General features: G+C 44.0%; 1 protein-coding gene across 3 annotated transcripts in view; it reads right to left on the bottom strand.

Moving 5' to 3' along the window:
• Positions 1-21,900, bottom strand: part of LOC126106820 (retinol-binding protein pinta-like) — a 250,567-nt gene that overhangs the window by 163,625 nt on the left and 65,042 nt on the right. Inside the window, exon 2 of one of the 3 annotated variants that reach the window (XM_049913212.1) lies at positions 20,837-20,851. The exons of 1 other annotated variant lie outside the window; for it this stretch is intronic. The gene's annotated coding sequence lies outside the window, so the exon portion shown is untranslated. Of the gene's footprint in view, positions 1-20,712; positions 20,743-20,836; positions 20,852-21,900 lie in introns of those variants that run through there. One more of the 3 variants, XM_049913214.1, reaches the window with a different exon arrangement.

Genomic DNA, 21,900 nt, shown 5'->3' with positions numbered 1-21,900 from the left:
TATACGAATGCATGGTGTCTGTTCTTTTGGACACGCAGTGGTTAACACATCTGCCTAAAGCAGAAGGTCCTCGTATCGAATCCCGGTGCAGCACACGTTTTCACTCGTCGCTGCTGATTCCACAGAAAGTCCCGGTGCAGCTGACATCAATCGTCCCTTCCGTTTCTTTTCCTTTCTCCCAACTCCACCAACAATTTACATAGAAAAACTAATTAATGTAGAATAATGTAATTTCTGGAATACATTTGTTTAGGTAACACATTTAAGTGATTAACATTGCAAGATGACAGGCTAATGTAAACGTGAGAGAAGCCATTGCAAATACACTACTGGCCATTAAAATTGCTACACCGAGAAAAAATGCAGATGATAAATGGGTATTCATTGGACAAATATATTATACTAGAACTGACACGTGATTACATTTTCACACAATTTGGGTGCATAGATCCTGAGAAATCAGTACCCAGAACAACCACCTCTAGCTGTAATAACGGCCTTGATACGCCTGGGCACTGAATCAAACAGAGCTTGGATGGCGTGTACAGGTACAGCTGCCCATGCAGCTTCAACACGATACCACAGTTCATCAAGAGTAGTGACTGGCGTATTGTGACGAGCCAGTTGCTCGGCCACCTGTGACGAGCCAGTTGCTCGGCCACCATTGAGCAGGCGTTTTCAATTGGTGAGAGATCTGGAGAATGTGCTGACCAGGGCAGCAGTTGAACATTTTCTGTATCCAGAAAGGCCCGTACAGGACCTCCAACATGCAGTCGTGCATTATCCTGCTGAAAAGGGTAGAGGCACGGGTCGTAACACATGTGAAATGTAACGTCCACTGTTCAAAGTGCCGTCAATGCGAACAAGAGGTGACCGAGACGTGTAACCAATGGCACCCCATACCATCACGCCGGGTGATACGCCAGTATGGCGATGACGAATACACACTTCCAATGCACGTTCACTGCGATGTCGCCAAACGCGGATGCGACCATCATGATGCTGTCAACAGAACCTGGATTCATCCGAAAACATGACGTTTTGCCATTCGTGCACCCAGGTTCGTCGTTGAGTACACCATCGCAGGCGCTCCTGTCTGTGATGCAGCGTCAAGGGTAACCGCAGCCACGATCTCGGAGCTGATAGTCCATGCTGCTGCAAACGTCGTCGAACTGGTCGTGAAAATGGTTGTTGTCTTGCAAACGTTCCCATCTGTTGACTTAGGGATCGAGACGTGGCTGCACGATCCTTTACAGCCGTGCGGATGAGATGCCTGTCATCTCGACTGCTAGTGATACGAGGCCATTGGGATCCAGCACGGCGTTCCGTATTACCCTCCTGAACCCACCGATTCCATATTCTGCTAACAGTCATTGGATTTCGACCAACGCGAGCAGCAATGTCGCGATACGATAAAGCGCATTCGCGATAGGCTACAATCCGACCTTTATCGAAGTCGGAAACGTGATGGTACGCATTTCTCCTCCTTACACGATACATCAAAACAACGTTTCACCAGGGAAAGCCGGTCAAGTGCAGTTTGTGTATCAGCAATCGGTTGGAAACTTTCCTCATGTCAGCATGTTGTAGGTATCGCCACCGGCGCCAACAATGTGTGAATTCTCTGAAAAGCTAATCATTTGCATATCACAGTCGGTTTAAGTCCGTGTCTGTAGCACGTCATCTTCGTAGTGTAACAATTTTAATGGCCAGTAGTGTATGACATGCTGGCCACGGTAGCCGAGCAGTTCTAGGCGCTGCAGTCCGGAACCACGCGACTGCTACGGTCGTAGGTTCGAATCCTGCCGCGGGCATGGGTGTGTGTGATGTCCCTAGGTTAGTTAGGTTTAAGTAGTTCTAAGTTCTAGGGGACTGATGACCTCAGATGTTAAGTCCCATAGCGCTCAGAGCCATTTTTTAAGATGAGAGATGGCTGGCAAGAATGCCCTTGCCGCCTCTCAGCTGTATTGCCTCGCGTGTGGCCACATTTTTCCGTAATCCAAACTGATGTTCCCTGATGTCGGCCTTTACCAGTTTTGCCATGCTTATGTAATGAATTCGTGTCAGTATTTTGCAATCATGCCTTACTAAACTCATAACTCAGTCATATCCACACCTCTCGGCACCAGCTTTCTTTGGAACTGAAATTATTACATTCTTCTTGAAGTCTGAGGGCATTTCGCATTAATAAATTACATTTTTCCAGATCAGTCTATGTCATTCAATAGCTAGGAAGCATGGAAACCAGGCAGATGGAACCAGAGGACATTACCAGACATCGCGTCATCGTACTCTATGTGATCAAAAGTATCCGGACACCCTCAAATATACATCTTTTATATAAGGTGCATTCTGCTGCCACCTACTGCCAAATACTTCATATCAGCGACCTCAGTAGGCACTAGACACCGTGAGGGGGCGGAATGGGGCGCTCCGCGCAACTCGCGTTATTCGAATGTGGTCTGGTGAAAGGGTGTCACTTGTGTCATACGTCTGTACGCGAGATTTCCACATCCCTAGACATCCCTATGTCCACTGTTTCAAATGTGATAGTGAAGTGGAACCGTGAAGGGACACGTACGGCACAAAAGCGTACAGGCCGACCTCGTCTGTTGACTGACAGAGACCACCGACAGTTTAAGACTGTCGTAATGTGTAATAGGCTGACATCTATCCAGACTACCACACTGGAATTCCAAACTGCATCAGGATCCACTGCAATTACTATGACAGTTAGGCGGTAGGTGAGAAAACTTGGATTTCATGCTCGAGCGGCTGCTCATAATCCAGACATTGCGCCGGTAAATGCCAAACGACGCCTCGCTTGCTGTAAGGAGCGTAAACATTGGACGATTGAACAGTGGAAAAACGTTGTGTGGAGTGACGAATCACGGTACACAATGTGACGATCCGATGGCAGGGTGTCGGTATGGGGAATCCCGGTGAAAGTCATCTGCCAGCTTGTGTAGTGCCAACTGTAAGATTCGGAATCGGTGGTGTTACAGTGTGGTCGTGTTTTTCATGGAGGAGGCTTGCAGCCTTTGTTGTTTTCGGTGGCACTATCATAGCAGAAGCCTAAGTTGATGTTTTGAGAACATTCTTGCTTCCCACTGTTGAAGAGGAATTCGGGGATGGCGATTGCATCTTTCAACACGATCGAGCACCTGTTCATAATGCACGGCCTGTCGTGGAGATGTTACACGACAATAACATCACTGTAATGGACTGACCGGCACAGAGTCCTGACCTGAACACCTTTGGGACGTTTTGGAACTCCGACTTCGTGCCAGGCCTCACCTACTGCCATCGATACCTCTCCTCAGTGCAGCACTCCATGAAGAATGGGCTGCCATTCCCCAAGAAACCTTTCAGCGCCTGACTGAACGTATGCCTGCGAGGGTGGAAGCTGTCATCAAGGTTAAAGGTGGGCCAACATCATAATGAATTCCAGCATTACCGATGGAGGGCGTCACGAACTTGTAAGTCATTTTCAGCCTGGTATCTAGATACTTTTGATCATATAGTGTACCACTCATGAGTGTGGGTAGTCTACTGTACCAGGCCAACTGCGTAAGAAACATCTAGCGCGCCACTGAGGAACACTTGTCTCCCTTGTGACATGAAAATTAACCGTTTCCGGACATGGGTTCCCCCGTGAAACTTCATGTACTATGTGCCCTCTGCAACCTCTAAAAATGTGCAACATCAATTACGAACCACTCTATATTTCGACGATATTATTTTCTGCATATACACTCCTGGAAATTGAAATAAGAACACCGTGAATTCATTGTCCCAGGAAGGGGAAACTTTATTGACACATTCCTGGGGTCAGATACATCACATGATCACACTGACAGAACCACAGGCACATAGACACAGGCAACAGAGCATGCACAATGTCGGCACTAGTACAGTGTATATCCACCTTTCGCAGCAATGCAGGCTGCTATTCTCCCATGGAGACGATCGTAGAGATGCTGGATGTAGTCCTGTGGAACGGCTTGCCATGCCATTTCCACCTGGCGCCTCAGTTGGACCAGCGTTCGTGCTGGACGTGCAGACCGCGTGAGACGACACTTCATCCAGTCCCAAACATGCTCAATGGGGGACAGATCCGGAGATCTTGCTGGCCAGGGTAGTTGACTTACACCTTCTAGAGCACGTTGGGTGGCACGGGATACATGCGGACGTGCATTGTCCTGTTGGAACAGCAAGTTCCCTTGCCGGTCTAGGAATGGTAGAACGATGGGTTCGATGACGGTTTGGATGTACCGTGCACTATTCAGTGTCCCCTCGACGATCACCAGTGGTGTACGGCCAGTGTAGGAGATCGCTCTCCACACCATGATGCCGGGTGTTGGCCCTGTGTGCCTCGGTCGTATGCAGTCCTCATTGTGGCGCTCACCTGCACGGCGCCAAACACGCATACGACCATCATTGGCACCAAGGCAGAAGCGACTCTCATCGCTGAAGACGACACGTCTCCATTCGTCCCTCCATTCACACCTGTCGCGACACCACTGGAGGCGGGCTGCACGATGTTGGGGCGTGAGCGGAAGACGGCCTAACGGTGTGCGGGACCGTAGCCCAGCTTCATGGAGACGGTTGCGAATGGTCCTCGCCGATACCCCAGCAGCAACAGTGTCCCTAATTTGCTGGGAAGTGGCGGTGCGGTCCCCTACGGCACTGCGTAGGATCCTACGGTTTTGGCGTGCATCCGTGCGTCGCTGCGGTCCGGTCCCAGGTCGACGGGCACGTGCACCTTCCGCCGACCACTGGCGACAACATCGATGTACTGTGGAGACCTCACGCCCCACGTGTTGAGCAATTCGGCGGTACGTCCACCCGGCCTCCCGCATGCCCACTATACGCCCTCGCTCAAAGTCCGTCAACTGCACATACGGTTCACGTCCACGCTGTCGCGGCATGCTACCAGTGTTAAAGACTGCGATGGAGCTCCGTATGCCACGGCAAACTGGCTGACACTGACGGCGGCGGTGCACAAATGCTGCGCAGCTAGCGCCATTCGACGGCCAACACCGCGGTTCCTGGTGTGTCCGCTGTGCCGTGCGTGTGATCATTGCTTGTACAGCCCTCTCGCAGTGTCCGGAGCAAGTATGGTGGGTCTGACACACCGGTGTCAATGTGTTCTTTTTTCCATTTCCAGGAGTGTATAATTTTACTATGATTTCCATGTTATTACTCAAGATTTAAAATTGCAGTAATCACTGAAGAAAACCAGTTTTTATTAAAAAAAAATGGTTCAAATGGCTCTGAGCACTATGGGACTTAACATCTATGGTCATTAGTCCCCTAGAACTTAGAACTACTTAAACGTAACTAACCTAAGGACATCACACAACACCCAGTCATCACGAGGCAGAGAAAATCCCTGACCCCGCCGGGAATCGAACCCTGGAACCCGTGCGCGGGAAGCGAGAACGCTACCACCCAGTTTTTATTATTTTTAATAATTTTACTAACCTTCGAAATAAGGAAGGTGTTCTATCAAAGGTGTTCTATCAAAGTACCTGGATTGCCAAAGTGTTTGGTAAGAGGAAAACTGTGGAACCTCAGATTCTAGACTGTGCCTTTAAAGTTTCGTATTCAGATATTCAGATTTTCTCGTTGCTATACTACCAGAAACATACCAAGGGCCAAGGGACAGAGTGGGCCTTAGACTGAGCAGAAGAAAAAAAATGCGAGGTAACAATTATCCGGGAGGGAGGCATGAGACCTCCCCCAGTATTCTCCCATCTTTAGCCTGCGAGAGGAAGCCGCTCCCCGTGACTGTAATCGCACGGTCTCGTCACTGAGTCATTTCGTAGAAGCAGAACCGCAAAGAAAACATTACTGCCGAGCAGACATCTACGGCTAGTGTGATTTATGTGGCAGCTGTGACCTCTGCGTGACGCAGCTGCCACTTACACAGCGCGCTAGTGGTCCGCCGTGAGATTCTTGTCGCTGCTTCGCTACTGCTTGGTATCCTAAGATCGCGAATGTCAGCGAGCGGGTGCCGAAGTACATATGCTGTCTGATCTGGGCGATATCTGTCGAGTGACGACCATAGCGAGACTGTAAGTACTTCTTGAAACAAATAACTTTACCAAATTACCTCCCATTAGGAAAGTAGAATACGCTCCACGACTGTGACATAGCTTTCAGAGCGGTAAAGACCAGCAGTCGGTCGTCGTTTCCGTTCTAGCTTTCTTACAGCAGATCCAGATTTCGACTAGTAACTATCCATTATCAATGCTAAAAATACAAGACCTACGTAGTCAGAGCACAGTAAACAAAGACTGCAACCTATGACGTAACGTATATCACTTATACATCACACTACATACCAGTATTTTGGAGTTCTTATACATGTCCTAATACATCTACACCTGTTGTTCAGGCTTTTGTCACGGTCCGTTCAAGATCAGAGTGTAATGAAAGTAGGCTTTGCAGAGTACTGTGGCTGTTCGGGGCCCTCTGTATGAACTACGTAATAGATAACCTGCACAGTATAGCACTTATGGTCTCTAATAAAATTTAAAAGCTACGTAGATATGAAATGAAACAAAATGCATGTAAGATCACTGACTTTGCTGTACTAACTTCCGCCACATTTAACAGTTAACATTTATTTTTTTTCCTTTATTTACTTATTTTTTTCCCCCCGAAGGGGGCGGGCTGGCAGCAGCTTAATACGCCACTCTTCAGCCTACAGAATTTGTTTTAAAAAGATGAAGATTTTAAATAATAGAAACAGGCGATAAAATCGGTGACTTAAATGGTAAAATGGCGGAAAATTGTGGAACTTAAAACATAAAACAAAGTGTTGGTGATGCTAATAAAATACACAGGAAGCAAACAGGTAAAATAATAGACAATGAAAAAACACGGCGACAGAGGTATAAAAATCACACCTAGCGACAGCATATGTCTGTTCGCAACACTGGAAAGACGCACAACACTGAACACTCCCTTGAACACTGCACTAAAAAGCTGGCACAAATACGACACACCACAGACAAGGGCAGATGGGGGGAACCAGGACAGATGATGGGAAAGAAAAGAGAAGCAAAGGAAAAACGAAGTTTGGGGGAGGGGAGGAAGGAGCCGATGGTGGACGAGGACTCATACAAGAGGGGGGGGGGGGGCTGGGCAGACGCGAGAGGGAGTGGGGAAAGGCGGCGGAGGGGAATGCAAAAGGACTCGGGGTGGGGGGGGAGAAGGAGGCAGAGAGAGGGTAGATGGGGAAAACACAGGATGGAATGGGGGGGGGGGAAGAGGGAGTCCAGTGAAATGACAGAGGAAAGGTGGGGGGATGATGATCAGAGTTGATAGGAGGAATAAATGGAGGGACAGAGGGCATCAGAGGGGGAGTTGACCGAAGCCACCTTGGGAAATGAAATGAAGGGTGTAGAGATGGAGGGTAAGGGGGACACAATAGTGAAGGCACGGCAGAGGGCCGGGGTTGGAGAGGAGAGGAGCAACCAGGGGATGAGGGGGAGTAAGGTGGCAGCAGGTGTAGAGTATGAGGATATGTATGAGGAATAGGAGCAGATGGGGAAAGGAATCAGGATGTAGAGGATCCGTGTGGGGGATGGGAGGTGTATGTGGAAGGTGAGGTGGAGTGAATGGCGCTTGAGAATCTGGAGGGACTTATAGAATTTGGGAGGAGGGGGGGGGCAGATATCTAGGTGGGACTAGCATAACATGGGATGAAAGGGATTAAGGATTTGTAGGTGTGGAGGATGGTAGAGGGGTTCAACCCCCATGTCTGGTCAGAGAGGAGTTTGAGGAGTTAGAGGTGGTTGTGGGCTTTGGATTGGATGAAGCGGAGATGAGGGATCCAGGTGAGGTGACGGTCAATGGTGAGGGCAAGGTAGGTGAGGATGGGGGAGAGGTGGACAGAACGGGCGCAGATGGTAAGGGAGAAACCCAGGAGCCGGAAGGAGCGAGTGGTACAACCTACGATGATTGCCTGGGTCTTGGAAGGATTGCTTTTCAGGAGCCACTGGTTACACCAGGCGGCAAAAAGGTCAAGGTGACTCTGGAGAAGGCGTTGGGACCGTTGGAGGGTAGGAGCGAGGGTAAGGAATGCGGTGTCACCGGCATACTGCAGGAGGTGTACTGGAGGTGGGGCGGGGGGGGGGGGGTGTTGGAGCATATCTGCCGTATACAGGAGTTAACATTAGACTTCTTGCCACTATGTAGCAGCCATTGATGCACTCCTGTATTACTACTATGGCTATAATACTGAACGTAGATAACTCTCTCCATGTTATACTGGTTTAGATGCAGGCACATTGTTAATAACAGCAATTCAGTATCTTTTCTTATTGTTCTTATTGATTAAAAATCTGTTGGAAGTGGCATAGAAATCATTATCCTCTACATCTGTTATGTACTGGCAAATCACACCAGCGATCTATCTTAGTGATATCTGGCACCATCTATGAACTATTCAATAAGTAATATGAGCCACATTCCTTCCCATGACAACTAAAATACAAAAGAAAATATTCTAATAAATTCCAATATTCGCAGTGTATTTCATGTGCCTCGTAGCTGTTTATAAATTTTGTGAAAATAATTTTCCAAATGCTTTTAAAGAATAACAAAATAATTGACTCACAAGGAGTGAGTCTGCCATTTTTATATCTTCTGATGTTAACTTTCAAGGATAGAAGTAAGCCAATACAGCAACGTCAGTAATATAACCTGTATTTCATTTTATTTTGTCCATATCGAAACATTAAATTTTATTAGAGATCATAATTATTTTACTATGAAGCTTATGTATTATGCAGTTCATATAGAGGGTGCCACACAGCTAATAGATTTGTTCTCTGCAATGCCTACGTTCATTACGCAGTAGTCTTTAATGAACTGTCACAAGAGCCCAAACAACAGGTGTAGACGTACTAGGGCATGTGTAACAACTCCGAAATATTGGGTTGGGGTTGTTGCGGGGGAGGAGACCAGACAGCGAGGTCACCGAGCTCATCGGATTAGGGAAAGACGGGGAAGGAAGTCGGCAGTGCCCTTTCAAAGAAACCACCCCTGCATTTACCTGGAGCGATTTAGGGAAATCACGGAAAACCTAAATCAGGAAGGCCGGACACGGGATTGAACCATAGTCCTCTCGAATGCAAGTCCAGTGTGCTAACCACTGCGCCACCTCGCTCGGTCCGAAATACTGCTATGTAACTTAGTGTACAAGCGAGATAGGTTATGTCACGAGTTGTAATTTTGTATACTATACTCTGACTAATGTTATCGCAACTGCATTTCTAGCTAAAATACTTCTCATTACGAGAGATGCAGTGTAGGGTGAGAGTGATGTGGTTTTTGCAGTGGAATAGTTAGCTCTGAACCGTCGAATCTCCTCCACCACTAACGTCCATTAGGTGATGTATATTTAAGATTTGCCTGGATTTCTGATGTGATGAAAATTTGGATTTTAAAATAATATTTCCCAACACACTGCTGAATCTTTTTCACAGCAGATATATTTTCCACAAGCACTTGCAAAGATATGCACACAGAAACTGCCAAAACAGCATCTGTTACAGCCCTTGCGTCGTTACTTTGGCCAAATTGCGATTGATTTCAAATGCTTTACACTGCTCAATATATACACTACCTTAACAATGAAACTTCCTGGCAGATTAAAACTCTGTGCGGTCCGAGATTCGAACTCGGGACCTTTGCCTTTCGCGCAAGTGCTCTACCAACTTTTTTTTAAATCTCATTTTGTTTGATTTTTGTTCGATGTATCTGCTCGGGGCGGACGTCGTAATACATCCGTTTGTTGTTGATCGATTTTCTCAGTTTTTTTTGTTTTTTTTTTTTTTTTTTTTTTTTTTTTTTTTTTTACTAGAGAGTGCAGCTAACCCTCCGACCGAACACGCTGAGCTACCGTGCCGGCATCAACTGAGCTACCCAAGCACGACTCACGCCCCTCCTGTCAGATTTACTTCTGCCAGTACCTCGTCTCCTACCTTCCAGACTTCACAGAAGCTCTCCTGCGAAACTGCATAACTGGCACTCCTGCAGAGCTTCTGTGAAGTCTGGAAGGTAGGAGACGAGGTACTGGAGGAATTAATGCTGTTAGGAGTGGCGTGAGTCGTGCTTGGGTAGCTCAGTTGGTAGAGCACTTGCGCGAAAGGCAAAGATCCCGAGTTCGAGTCTCCGTCCGGCACACAGTTTTAATCTGCCAGGAAGTTTCATATCAGCGCACACGCCGCTGCATAGTGAAAATTTCGTTCTGGTACTATCTTAGCAATGTATGTTCTTTGGATTATTTTCAAAAACAATAACATTAACTGATTTATAATGCAAAGTTAATGATTTCCAACACACTGTTTGTACAGTTTTAAAGAGAATAAATGATGATTAACTCTAAGTTCATTTCTAAATGTTGTTCTTCTGACTCCTGTGTGGAAATTTGGTTATGAAGCTACAGTAACAATACCTATCGTAAAACCATTAATTACATCTTGATTTCACTTTGGATTTTATTTTTGACAATAATAGACATACATTTAAAATACCAAAACGGAATTTTAGCTTAAAGTTCTGTATGATTATTTCGTAGTATCAAAATTACTTAAAATCAGTAGTGTTTGCATCAGAATGTTCGAGCATCGTTAATTTAAAAGATAATTAACACTGATGTAACTAGTTTTTCGTTATCGACATGATACATAATGTCACGTTAAATACATCAGATGACATAAACGTCCCAAAAGTCTGTTTTCAGATAAGTTGAATTTTACGAATTTTGCTAACTAATTGTTGGTTTACTTAAAACGTACATATTTCTCATAACATTTCTATGGGAATGTAATAATGCGATCACGAGAATGAAATTAGAAATTTTCCTGAAATTTACGACAATATGTTAATTTACAACATCAGATTCTAACCAATTATACCTTTCTGTTATTTACAGTTCAATGATTTGTAATAATGTTAATGATGTTGATTCGATATACAAGTGAACCATACACTTTAATTTGCTGATAGAAAACCTATGTTTTCTAACTCCTACACTACATATTGTGGATCGGATAATAAACACTCTATCAAACTTTAGGGGTATCGAAGCACTCATTAACTACTCTATAACTAGTCCTATTACTCTACGTACTTCTTGTATTTTTGACACACATAATGGGTAGTTACTAGCCGAAATCTGGCTCTGCTCTGAGCTAAGAGCCGGCCGGAGTGGCCGAGCGGTTACAGGCGTTACAGTCTGGAACCGCACGACCGCTACGGTCGCAGGTTCGAATCCTGCCTCGGGCATGGATGTGTGTGATGTCCTTAGGTTAGTTAGGTTTAAGTAGTTCTAAGTTCTAGGGGACTTATGACCACAGCAGTTGAGTCCCATAGTGCTCAGAGCCATTTGAACCATTTTTTCTGAGCTAAGACGGAAACGTCGAGTGACAGATGTAGTTTAAGGGGGCAAATTTGGTGTATTGGTTGTTATTCCTTCCCATTTCATCTTTATTTGACGTACTCATCTACGTCTATATCTACATGGATGCCTGGCAGTGTGTTCATCGATTCACCTTCACAATAGTTCTCTATTATTCCGATCTCTAACAGCATTTTCTGTGTGTTATTTCCAGTTAAGTTGTTCGTCATTGTAGTTCCCAGGCGTTTAGTTGAATTTACTGTCTTTATATTTGACTGATTTATCGCGTAACCGAAATTTAACCGATTACTTTTAGCATTTAGCACTTATATGGATGATCTCACACTTTTCATTATTTAGGGTGAATTTACATTTTTCGCACCATAGAGATATCTTTTCTAAAGACGGCTGCTCAGATTGTCTCCTAAATCGTTTATGTAGATAAGGAACAGCAGCTGCCTGTACAGTATGCTCTGACTACGTACTTTTTGTATTTTTAGCACTGATAATGGCTAGTTACTAGTCGAAATCTCAAGCTGCTCTAACAAAGCGAAATTGCTGTGTCTGTACTTTTCCAACATTTCGGTCGCTTTAAGGTGATCACCCCCAGAATATGTCCTGTACGCCATTTCACTATTGTGCGAGTATTCCCTATTGTGTGAAAATATTTCTCGTGCCCAGACAGCTGACGAACTTCAATCAGGCAGTTGGCACGACAGCGCTACACACGGCGAAATTTGTAGGCTGAAATGGTGGTGGGGCTTAGGGTGAAGCGGTGGTGAGGGGTTCAGCTGTCGGATGGTCATACCCGACCAACCGGCCGATATGAAAAGTTGCTCGGTCAGTTGGCTAACAGAGCTACGCATGCCCAATTTGTTGGTTGGTTGGCTCGTTCGTGTGTAGGGCTCGTAAGAGCAAGGCGGGACTGACCCTTGTCAATGATCACCACAGAAGATGCTGGAAGTGGCCACTGGTGACATACTCCATTTACCAAAATTGTAAATTTGCGTAGGCACTGTGGTTGAGGAACCGCAGCGATAGCGTTTTTATTTTTCTGTTGTAGTTCCTCTAGTGCATGAAGATTATCTGAGTACACCCAGCCCAACAGTTTGCCCCATAGGTGAAGATGACAGATATTTCAGGTAACTGAGGTGCCCAGGAGATTTCACTGCCTCTTCGAGATGGGAAAAACCTATACTGATGTTTTAGTTCTGAATAAGCGGTATTTGTATGGTCTCGGTTATGACAGATGTTTTTAATTTTTTTACTAATAAGTGGATAAAAACGGAAATATCAGTTAATCACAGCGGCTGTGCTAAAATTTTTCGTGACAATAAAACTTTTTAAATGCCGAGTAATTCTTATTCGTTAAATTTCGAATATTACGTCATTATAGAAAATTGGAAAATGCAACCACTGCTGTTTTAATAACACTGAGCAACAAACACATGGCATAAGAATTACTACAGCATTGCTAATATAATAATTTATCTATTACTATATGGCGTGGCTTCTTAGATGGTATACATGTACATGGACTGTGCAAGACTTGTCTCATATGGTCTATTTGGTAATTTCTCACTTTCCCTAGCCAGGAAATGTTTTGCAGAAGTGCGGTAGCAATATAGTACAAAGCTCTATTGGCTTTGAAAGATTAAAAATGGGAAAAGCCCAACGAACTTGCTGTATAATATATGGAGAAAAGTTAAAAATTTCATCGTTAGTTCATAGTTTACAGTAAGAATGGAAAGCAGCTAATCTGCCTTTAGCCCTTGAAAATGGACAATTAACACCAAAGATAGAAGTTCTTGAAACGCAGTTTTCACCCTTTAGCCCTGACTATACGTAATGTGTAAATAGTGGTACGATCCCCAACTACAACATGATTCTAGAGAAGAATTTCAAAAAATTAGAATTAGTAGGAGAATACTGCAGATTTTTTGCAGTATACCTAACCACTTTTCGAGAAAAGTAGCGCGCAGCGGATGCACTAAGTTTTCTTTCATTTGCCTATATAATTTAATACTTTGATTCCATGTATTTCGAAGCTCAAGGACTCAATCTTTTTCAATCCTTGTTCGATTTCTGTCTTTATTACAGGAAAGAATAAAGAAAATGTAGTGTTTTAAATCAACTAAGTGTAATCTGTCAAGTGTTAAACCTCTGTTCAAGTGTGTTTTTTTCTTTCATTTTTGTATTTGTAGGAACGAATGTAATTGTATCGTAAATGTTGTGATACAGCTTTTTATTATAGAGAATAGTAATACAATACGATTATTTGCCATTTGTTACTGTGTACGAGCGGTCAATTTTAGGTCCTTTATTTTTCGCGTTTATCCTTTACTTTCACTTCTGCTATACACTATTATCCCGTATTTCCACTTTAACCCTTTTCAGATCTTAATTTTTTCTGGAGGAAGGAAGACTTTTCTTTACACGGCAACACTCTTAGGTGATTTTGTAAAGATTTTAGATGCAAGATTTGTACAAAAATATGTACCCGTTTTCAAAACATACCTTCTTTCTACATTTGGTTTCATTTTATTAACTAAAGTAACTAACTGCGGAGTATTCTCTATTGCAATAAATAGTGAAATTATGGTTCAATAATTACCAAACAAAATAAGAATAATAATATTCAGCTATGCTGTGGAATATAGTGAACCAATCACATCCGTGTGTTCTGCTGGTCATGAGCTGGTGCGTATTGCATCATCGACTTGCTGAGATTTTCATAATGGTGCCCAGCAGTTGGCAGCACTTGCACATGATGAAAAGGATGAATATTCAGAAATGTGTTCCCCAAGTTTCCACCGGGAAAATATTCTTCTGTTGCACACAACTGTAGCCAGAGGGTCTGAAAGTGTTAAAGAGACGGTAATCGTAGTTTTCGCATACCTCTGCGCACGCTGGCCGGTTTTACTACACAGAACGGATACGCCGTACGTGATTACGTAACAGAATGCACCTGCCACACAGGAATAGAATAATCACCTCACTATCTGCTCGGCTGTGTTGCATGCAAGTGGCAGCCTGTTCGACACGTACAGACGCTATCTTTAAAAGCGCTTCCCGTAATCTGTACTCCACTGCTGCCTTATCAGTCGAAAGCGCAGCACTGCAGTTGGAAATGCATTTCTATTACACGAGTTGTTCACTCGTCATTTTGTCTTGCCCATGAAAATACGTTGTGCGCATCACAAAAAAGGAAAAAGACGAAGTTTGTGTGTGTGTGTGTGTGTGTGTGTGTGTGTGTGTGTGTGTGCGTGTGCGTGTGCGTGTGCGTGTGTGTGTCGCAGAACCTCTGTGCATCCTCGAGAAATTAGAGAGTAAAGTCCGGCAGTTTTTTTAACTGAATTTATTGGCCTTTAACTTTCACCATACAGTCAGCTCATATTTACGAAAAACACATTGGTATTGGTAGAAATATATCTTTGCAACCACACACGCGTTGTAGACAGAATATTCATAATTACAGAGAGACCAGTATCGTATAATCATTGTATAATGAAATGCCAAAGAACACTTTTGTGCAGTACCTTCTGGCTGCTATGTCGGTCTTACACGCAGCAACAATAAACCTGCACATCGTGTGGAAAAGTCTTATGACCTTACGTTGTTAGCAAAACTGTCACGCAGGTTGGCAATAGTGGTAGGCATATGCGGTCACAACACGGGAGACGGGGAAGTCGTAGGATACTCTTACAAGGGAACCTCCCATCGAACCCCCTTCACATTTAGTTATAAGTTGGCACAGTGGGTGGCCTTGAAAAACTGAACACAGATCAATCGAGGAAGAAGTTGTGAGGAACTATGAAAAAAATAAGCAAAATATACAAACTGAGTAGTCCATGCGCAAGATAGGCAACATCAAGGGAAGTGTGAGCTCAGGAGTGCCGTGGTCCCGTGGTTAGCGTGAGCAGCTGCGGAACGAGAGGTCCTTGGTTCAAGTCTTCCCTCGAGTGAAAATTTTTATTTTTTATTTTCAGACAAATATTTTCTGTCGGTCCGTCCGTCCGATGCGATCACTTTTTTGGGAGTGATTATCACATCCACAAGAAAACCTAAATCGGGCAAGGTAGAAAAATCGTTTTACCCATTCGCCAAGTGTACAAGTTAGGTGGGTCGACAACATGTTCCTGTCATGTGACGCACATGCCGTCACCAGTGTCGCATACAATATATCAGACGTGTTTACCTGTGGAGGAATCGGTTGACCTATGACCTTGCGATCAAATGTTTTCGGTTCCCATTGGAGAGGCACGTCCTTTCGTCTACTAATCGCACGGTTTTGCGGTGAGGTCGCAAAACACAGACACTAAACTTATTACAGTGAACAGAGACGTCAATGAACGAACGAACAGATTATAACTTTGCGCAAATAAAGAAAGTAAACTTTTCACTCGAGGGAAAACTTGAACCAAGGACCTCTCGTTTCGCAGCTGCTCACGCTAACCACGGGACCACGGCGCTCCTGGGCTCACATTTGCCTTGATGTTGTTTATCTTACGCACGGACTAACAGTTTGTATATTTTGCTTATTTTTTTCATAGTTCCACAAAACTTCTTCCTGTTTTCTCGATTGATCTGTGTTCAGTTTTTCAAGGCCTATCCACTGTGACAACTTATAACTAAATCTGAGGTGGGTGCGATGGGGAAGTTCCCTTGTTAGCAGCGCCAATTGTGTTGACAATTCGAGCGGCGTGGTCTATTATCCGACGAATTTGTAGCAGTTCTGAAGCGAATGCCGTGAAGTGCTTCCTTCAGTTTAGAAATCGAGTTAAACTCACGAGGGCTTAAGTGAAAGGAGTGCAGTTGGTGGTATAGCACTTGGCAGGCCAATCAGACAAACAAATAAGTAACAGCTTGTACTGTACGTGTTTGAGCATTGTCCTGCAAAATGATGGTCAGGTCCTGCAGAAGGTGTCATCACTTCCGTCTCAAAGCTGGTCGTAGGTTGTGTTCCAAAAATGAGCAGCGTAGAGACGTAAGTGTTGACACTTCTTGCAGGACCTGACCGTTATTTTAGAGGACAATGCTCAAGCTTCTACAGTGCAAGCTGTTACTGATGTGTTTGACTCATGGGGCTGCTTAATGCTATACCACCTACTGCATTCCCCTGAATTAAGCCCTCGTTACTTCAAATCGATTTCTAAACTGAAGGAAACACTTCACGGCATTCGATTCAGAACTGATACAAATTCGTCGGGCAATAGACCGCGCTTCTCGAACTATCACCACAACTGGCACTGCTAAGAGTATCCTACGACTTCCACATCGCTGGCAACGGGTTATACGCAATGGTGGTGACTACTTTGAAGGTCAGTAAAATTTTGAAACACGTATCTATTTTGTACGAGCTGTAAATAAATAGTTTCCACTATTAAAGTTCCAACCCTCGTAGTTTCCCATCTACAATGACTCAAGTAGCGATAGTTTAATTATAATCACCCTGTATGTTGAATGTACGGTGGTTTCATGTCGTAGATATTTACACTACTGGCCATTAAAATTGCTACACCAAGAAGAAATGCAGATGACAAACGGGTATTCACTGGTCAAATATATTATACTAGAACTGACATGTGATTACATTTTCACGCAATTTGGGTGCATAGATCCTGAGAAATCAGTACCCAGAACAACCACCTCTGGCCGCAATAACGGTCTTGATACGCCTGGGCATTGAGTCAAACAGAGCCTTGGATGGCGTGTACCGGTACAGCTGCCCATTCAGCTTCAACACGATACCACAGTTCATCAAGAGTATTGACTGGCATATTGTGACGAGCCACTTGCTCGGCCACCATTAACCAGACATTTTCAATTGGTGAGAGATCTGGAGAATGTGCTGGCCAGGGCATCAGTCGAATATATTCTGTACCCAGAAAGGCCCGTACACGACCTGCAACATGAGGTCGTGCATCATCCTGCTGAAATGTAGGGTTTCGCAGGGATCGAATGAAGGGTAGAGCCACGAGTCGTAACATATCTGAAATGTAACGTCCAGTGTTCAAAGTGCCGTCAATGCGAACAAGCGGTGACCGAGACGTGTAACCAATAGCACCCCATACCGCCACGCCGGGTGATACGCCAGTATGGCGATGACGAATACACGCTTCCAATGTGCGTTCACCGCGATGTCGCCAAACACTGATGCGACCATCATGATACTGTAAACGGAACCTGGATTCATCCGAAAAAATTACGTTTTGCCATTTGTACACCCTGGTTCGTCGTTGAGTACCCCATCGCAGGCGCTCCTGTCTGTGATGCAGCGTCAAGGGTAACCGCAGCCACGGTCTCCGAGCTGATAGTCCGTGCTGCTGCAAGCGTCGTCGAACTGTTCTTGCAGATGGTTGTTGTCTTGCAAACGTCCCCATCTGTTGACTCAGGCATCGAGACTTGCCTGCACGATCCGTTACAGCCGTGCGGATAAGACGCCTGTCATCTCGACTGCTAGTGATACGAGGCCGTTGGGATCCAGCACGGCGTTCCGTATTACCCTCCCGAACCCACCGATTCCATATTCTGCTAACAGTCATTGGATCTCGACCAACGCAAGCGGCAATGTCGCGATACGATAAACCGCAAATCGCGATAGGCTACAATCCGACCTTTATCGAAGTCGGAAACGTGATGGTACGCATTTCTCCTCCTTACACGAGGTATCACAACAACGTTTAACCAGGCAACGCCGGTCAACTGCTGTTTGTGTATGAGAAATCGGTTGGAAAGTTTCCTCATGTCAGCACGTTGTAGGTGTCGTCACAGTCTACAACCTTGTGTGAATGCTCTGAAAAGCTAATCATTTGCATATCACAGCATCTTCTTCCTGTCGGTTAAATTTCGCGTCTGTAGCACGTCATCTTCATGGTGCAGCAATTTTAACGGCCAGTAGTGTAATAATGGTGTAAGGCCGAGATCGTGCAATACTGCAAGAAACAGGCAGCACTGGTTCGTTTTAAGAATCAAGGCGTTTGCCTCACGTTGTTTAGGAAGGCATCGCGAAACATAAATCAGAATGGCTTTATACATCAAACTCCATTGTCCCCAATATGTCAGTGTCTTAATAACTGCACTGCCTCTACTGCAGAGTGTGCTTCGATTTAAGCACGGTTTGCTCCAGACAGCTTTAATACAAAAGTGAGTCCCTCTCGACCACTGCTTTTCTTCCACGTGTGAGTGCTATAAATGCAGCCTGGTTTCAGTACAAGCTGTAGATAGCCTTTTGTTCCCTCTGTTTCGAATCAAGGCAATGGGTAGGAGTAGAAACAAAGAAAGAAAAACCGGAACAACATTGCCGTGGACGGAGCTTGTGTAGTACGCATTTCTGCTGCTAGGCGTGCATAGTACATCTCTGTACTAGTTGACTGCCGCCTGTGTTGTCTGTGTTGTCGACCTGGCTTTTTCTGTTCATCTGCAGTGAATGTTTTTGCAAGCGCTGTCGTGTTCTTGTTTCGTTTTTATGATGGAAAGTTTAAGTAGACAACGTGCAGATGTGTAATTTGTTTTCTACTCGGTGAAAACGCTGCTGAAACTGTTTTGAGTTGAAAACAGGTTACCAAGATGACGCTATTGGAAAAACTAAACTGTACGAGTGGTTTACTCTATTTAAAAACGGCGACATGTCGATTGATGACAAACCTCGTTCTGGACGTCTACCAACTGCCGGAATCGACGAAATTATTGAAAAAAATTTGACAGCTTGTGGCCACAGACAGTCGACAGGCAACTGATGAACTGTCAGAGATCAGTGAGTTATCTTAGAGCACGGTTCAGCGAGTGATCCAGCTTTTCTGTCAGAGATAATTACTACTGATGAGTCATGGTGCGACGGTTACGACACAGAAACAAAGCAACAAGTCAAGCCAATGAAAGTCGTCATCGTCACCCTGTCCAAAAAATGTCGTCAAGGTAAACCTAACATCAAAAAACGCTGATTTGCTTTTTTGACGCCGAGGGTGAAATTCACTGAGAGTTTGTTCCCCCGATAGGGCCGTCAATCAAACCTTTTATTTGGAACATTTAAGAAGATTACCCAACAGTGTTCGTCATAAAGTTCGTATTCGTGGTAGACATGAAACAGGTTCTTTTACACGAGAATGCACCTGCATACGTAGACATCTCTCGTAGGCAGTTTTTGGCTAAAAATTGCATGGTTCCGCTGCCCTACGCACCTTAATCGCCTTACATGCCTCTGAGCGACTTTTCCTTATTTTCTCTCTTGTAAAGGAGCATGAAAGTACGCCGATTTGACAATATTTAAGAGGTGGAAAAAACGAGGGAGGAGCTATCAGCCATTTGTAAATACGATCACAAAAAATGTTTCAAACTGTGAAAGCATCGGTGGGACAAATGTATTAGTTGTAATGCCAAATATTTTGAAGGCGGAAAGATAGTTTTGTAAACAAATTTGAAAAATTATAGCTTTTAAAAAATAATTCCGTTTCTTTGATACCCCTTTGTAAGTAAATTAAGTTTTTAGACTTATGGCTTCAACGAAAGGAACTATGCTATGATATCACTCTTTGCTGATGATTCATTGCGACTGCTGATACTCAGAATTCATTCATAACAGATGCTCATATTTTATGCAAAGGAACTAAATTGGAATATAAAATTATAATCTATTAGTGTCTTCAAAGAAAACAGCAGCTACTGTCTTCAGGGACCAGGAACCAACTCTCTGAAAAATGTTAATATATGAGCAGAAGATAGAAAGAGTGAACTCGGTCAAATCCTAGAAAATACTGTCTCATTCATAACAGAAATGGACAAACAAAATAAAGTAGAATGATTTAATTACATTATCCGAACAGCCGACAGAATCCTCAGAACTAAAGTATGAACGAAAACTCTACTCAGGTTCTGCATAAAGATGTAAGTACCCACCATGACATACAGAAGTGAGTCGTGTACTGTAATAAAAAAGAAATTAGGAAAGAATACAAGCATCGGCAATACGATCCGAAAAGACAGGACAGGGAATGCAGATATGAGACAAGAACAGGCAATGAAAACCTGAAATGAGCAAATTGTGACGAGGGGAACAACTAGAAGGACCATGACAAAAGAATGGAAGAGAATGGAACACAAAAATTAGTGATGATTTATTATCCAGATCTTTAGGAAGAACGAAGAAGAGGTGGATAGATAATAATTTTTCAATGTGTAGAATAACACGGGAGTGTAGTGTTGTGTTTCTCTTGCAAAGTCGTTATGGCAGCTTTAAAAACACAAAATTTGAAATTTTGTGTCCTGTTTCAAAAAAAATGGCCATGGAGACTCACCAAATGCTTCAAGAGGCTTTCCAGAAGGATGCTACGGCTTTCCAGAAGGATGCTACGAGCTGCACACAAGTTTTCGACTGGTTTGGGCACTTCCAATGTGGCAAGAAAAGTGTTGAAAACCAACCTCCTTCTGGACGTCCTGCAACATAGCGAAACGAGGAAAAAATTGAAAAAATCCGTCAAAAAATCAAGGAGGGTCGCCGTTTCATGATCGACCAAATTTCAAAAGAGACTGGCGTGAGTGGGAGCTCGTGCCAGATGATTCTGAGTGAGGATTTGCACCCGAGGCATGTTGCCGCTAAAATTGTTCTGCGCCTTGTCACAAAGGAGCAAAAAATCATGTGTGCGAATGTGTGTCAAGACTTGAAAACAGAGAGGGGAAGTTATCCAAATTTTGTGAACGAAGTCATTACAGGCAATGAGAGTTGGTGTTACGGGTATGATCCAGAAACGAAGCAAGCATCAGTCAGTGGAGGACTCCCAACTGTCCTAAACAAAACAAAAGCAAGGCACGTGAGGTGGGATGTGAAATCGATGATCATTGTCTTTTTTGATTTTCGTGGAATTGCGAATCGGGAATTTGTAACCACTGGCCACACTGCCACACATGACAGTCCATTCATCACGACAACGCGCCCGCACGCACAATCTTAAGAGCAACCCACTATTTGGCATCTTAGGGATGGCCTGCCTTTTTACATCCTCGATATTCGCCAGACGAGCCCCCTGCGACTTTCTCCTAATCCCGCGACTGAAAACAGCGCTGAAGGAAAGCGGTATCATGATGTGGAGGCGGTAAAAACAGCTTCGCGAAAGGCACCGTACAATATTAAAGTTGGAGAGTTACAAACATGCTTCTAACAGTGGAAAAAAGACTTGAAAAGTGCATCATCACATCTAATAGAGAGCACTTTGAAAGTGCCGAAGGAATTTTGTAAAAAATTTCATGAATAAATATTTTACAACAAAAATACGGTTTTCTGCGACTCTGTACTTTTATTACTGCTTCCAATAATAATAATAATAATAAGGTCTGAGAAAGGAAAGAAGATAATAATAATAATAATAATAATAATAATAATAATAATAATAATGATGATGATGATGACAGTGGCAGGTATAAAAGGAATTTATAGGTGCACAAAGTAGTGAAAGAGTCAGGTTAAAAAGAAAATATAGGCATGCAAA

Source organism: Schistocerca cancellata, chromosome 10 (assembly GCF_023864275.1).
Source record: "Schistocerca cancellata isolate TAMUIC-IGC-003103 chromosome 10, iqSchCanc2.1, whole genome shotgun sequence".
NCBI lineage: Eukaryota > Metazoa > Arthropoda > Insecta > Orthoptera > Acrididae > Schistocerca > Schistocerca cancellata.
Note: the sequence above shows the minus strand (reverse complement) of the source record. Positions and strands in the feature narration are given on the sequence as shown.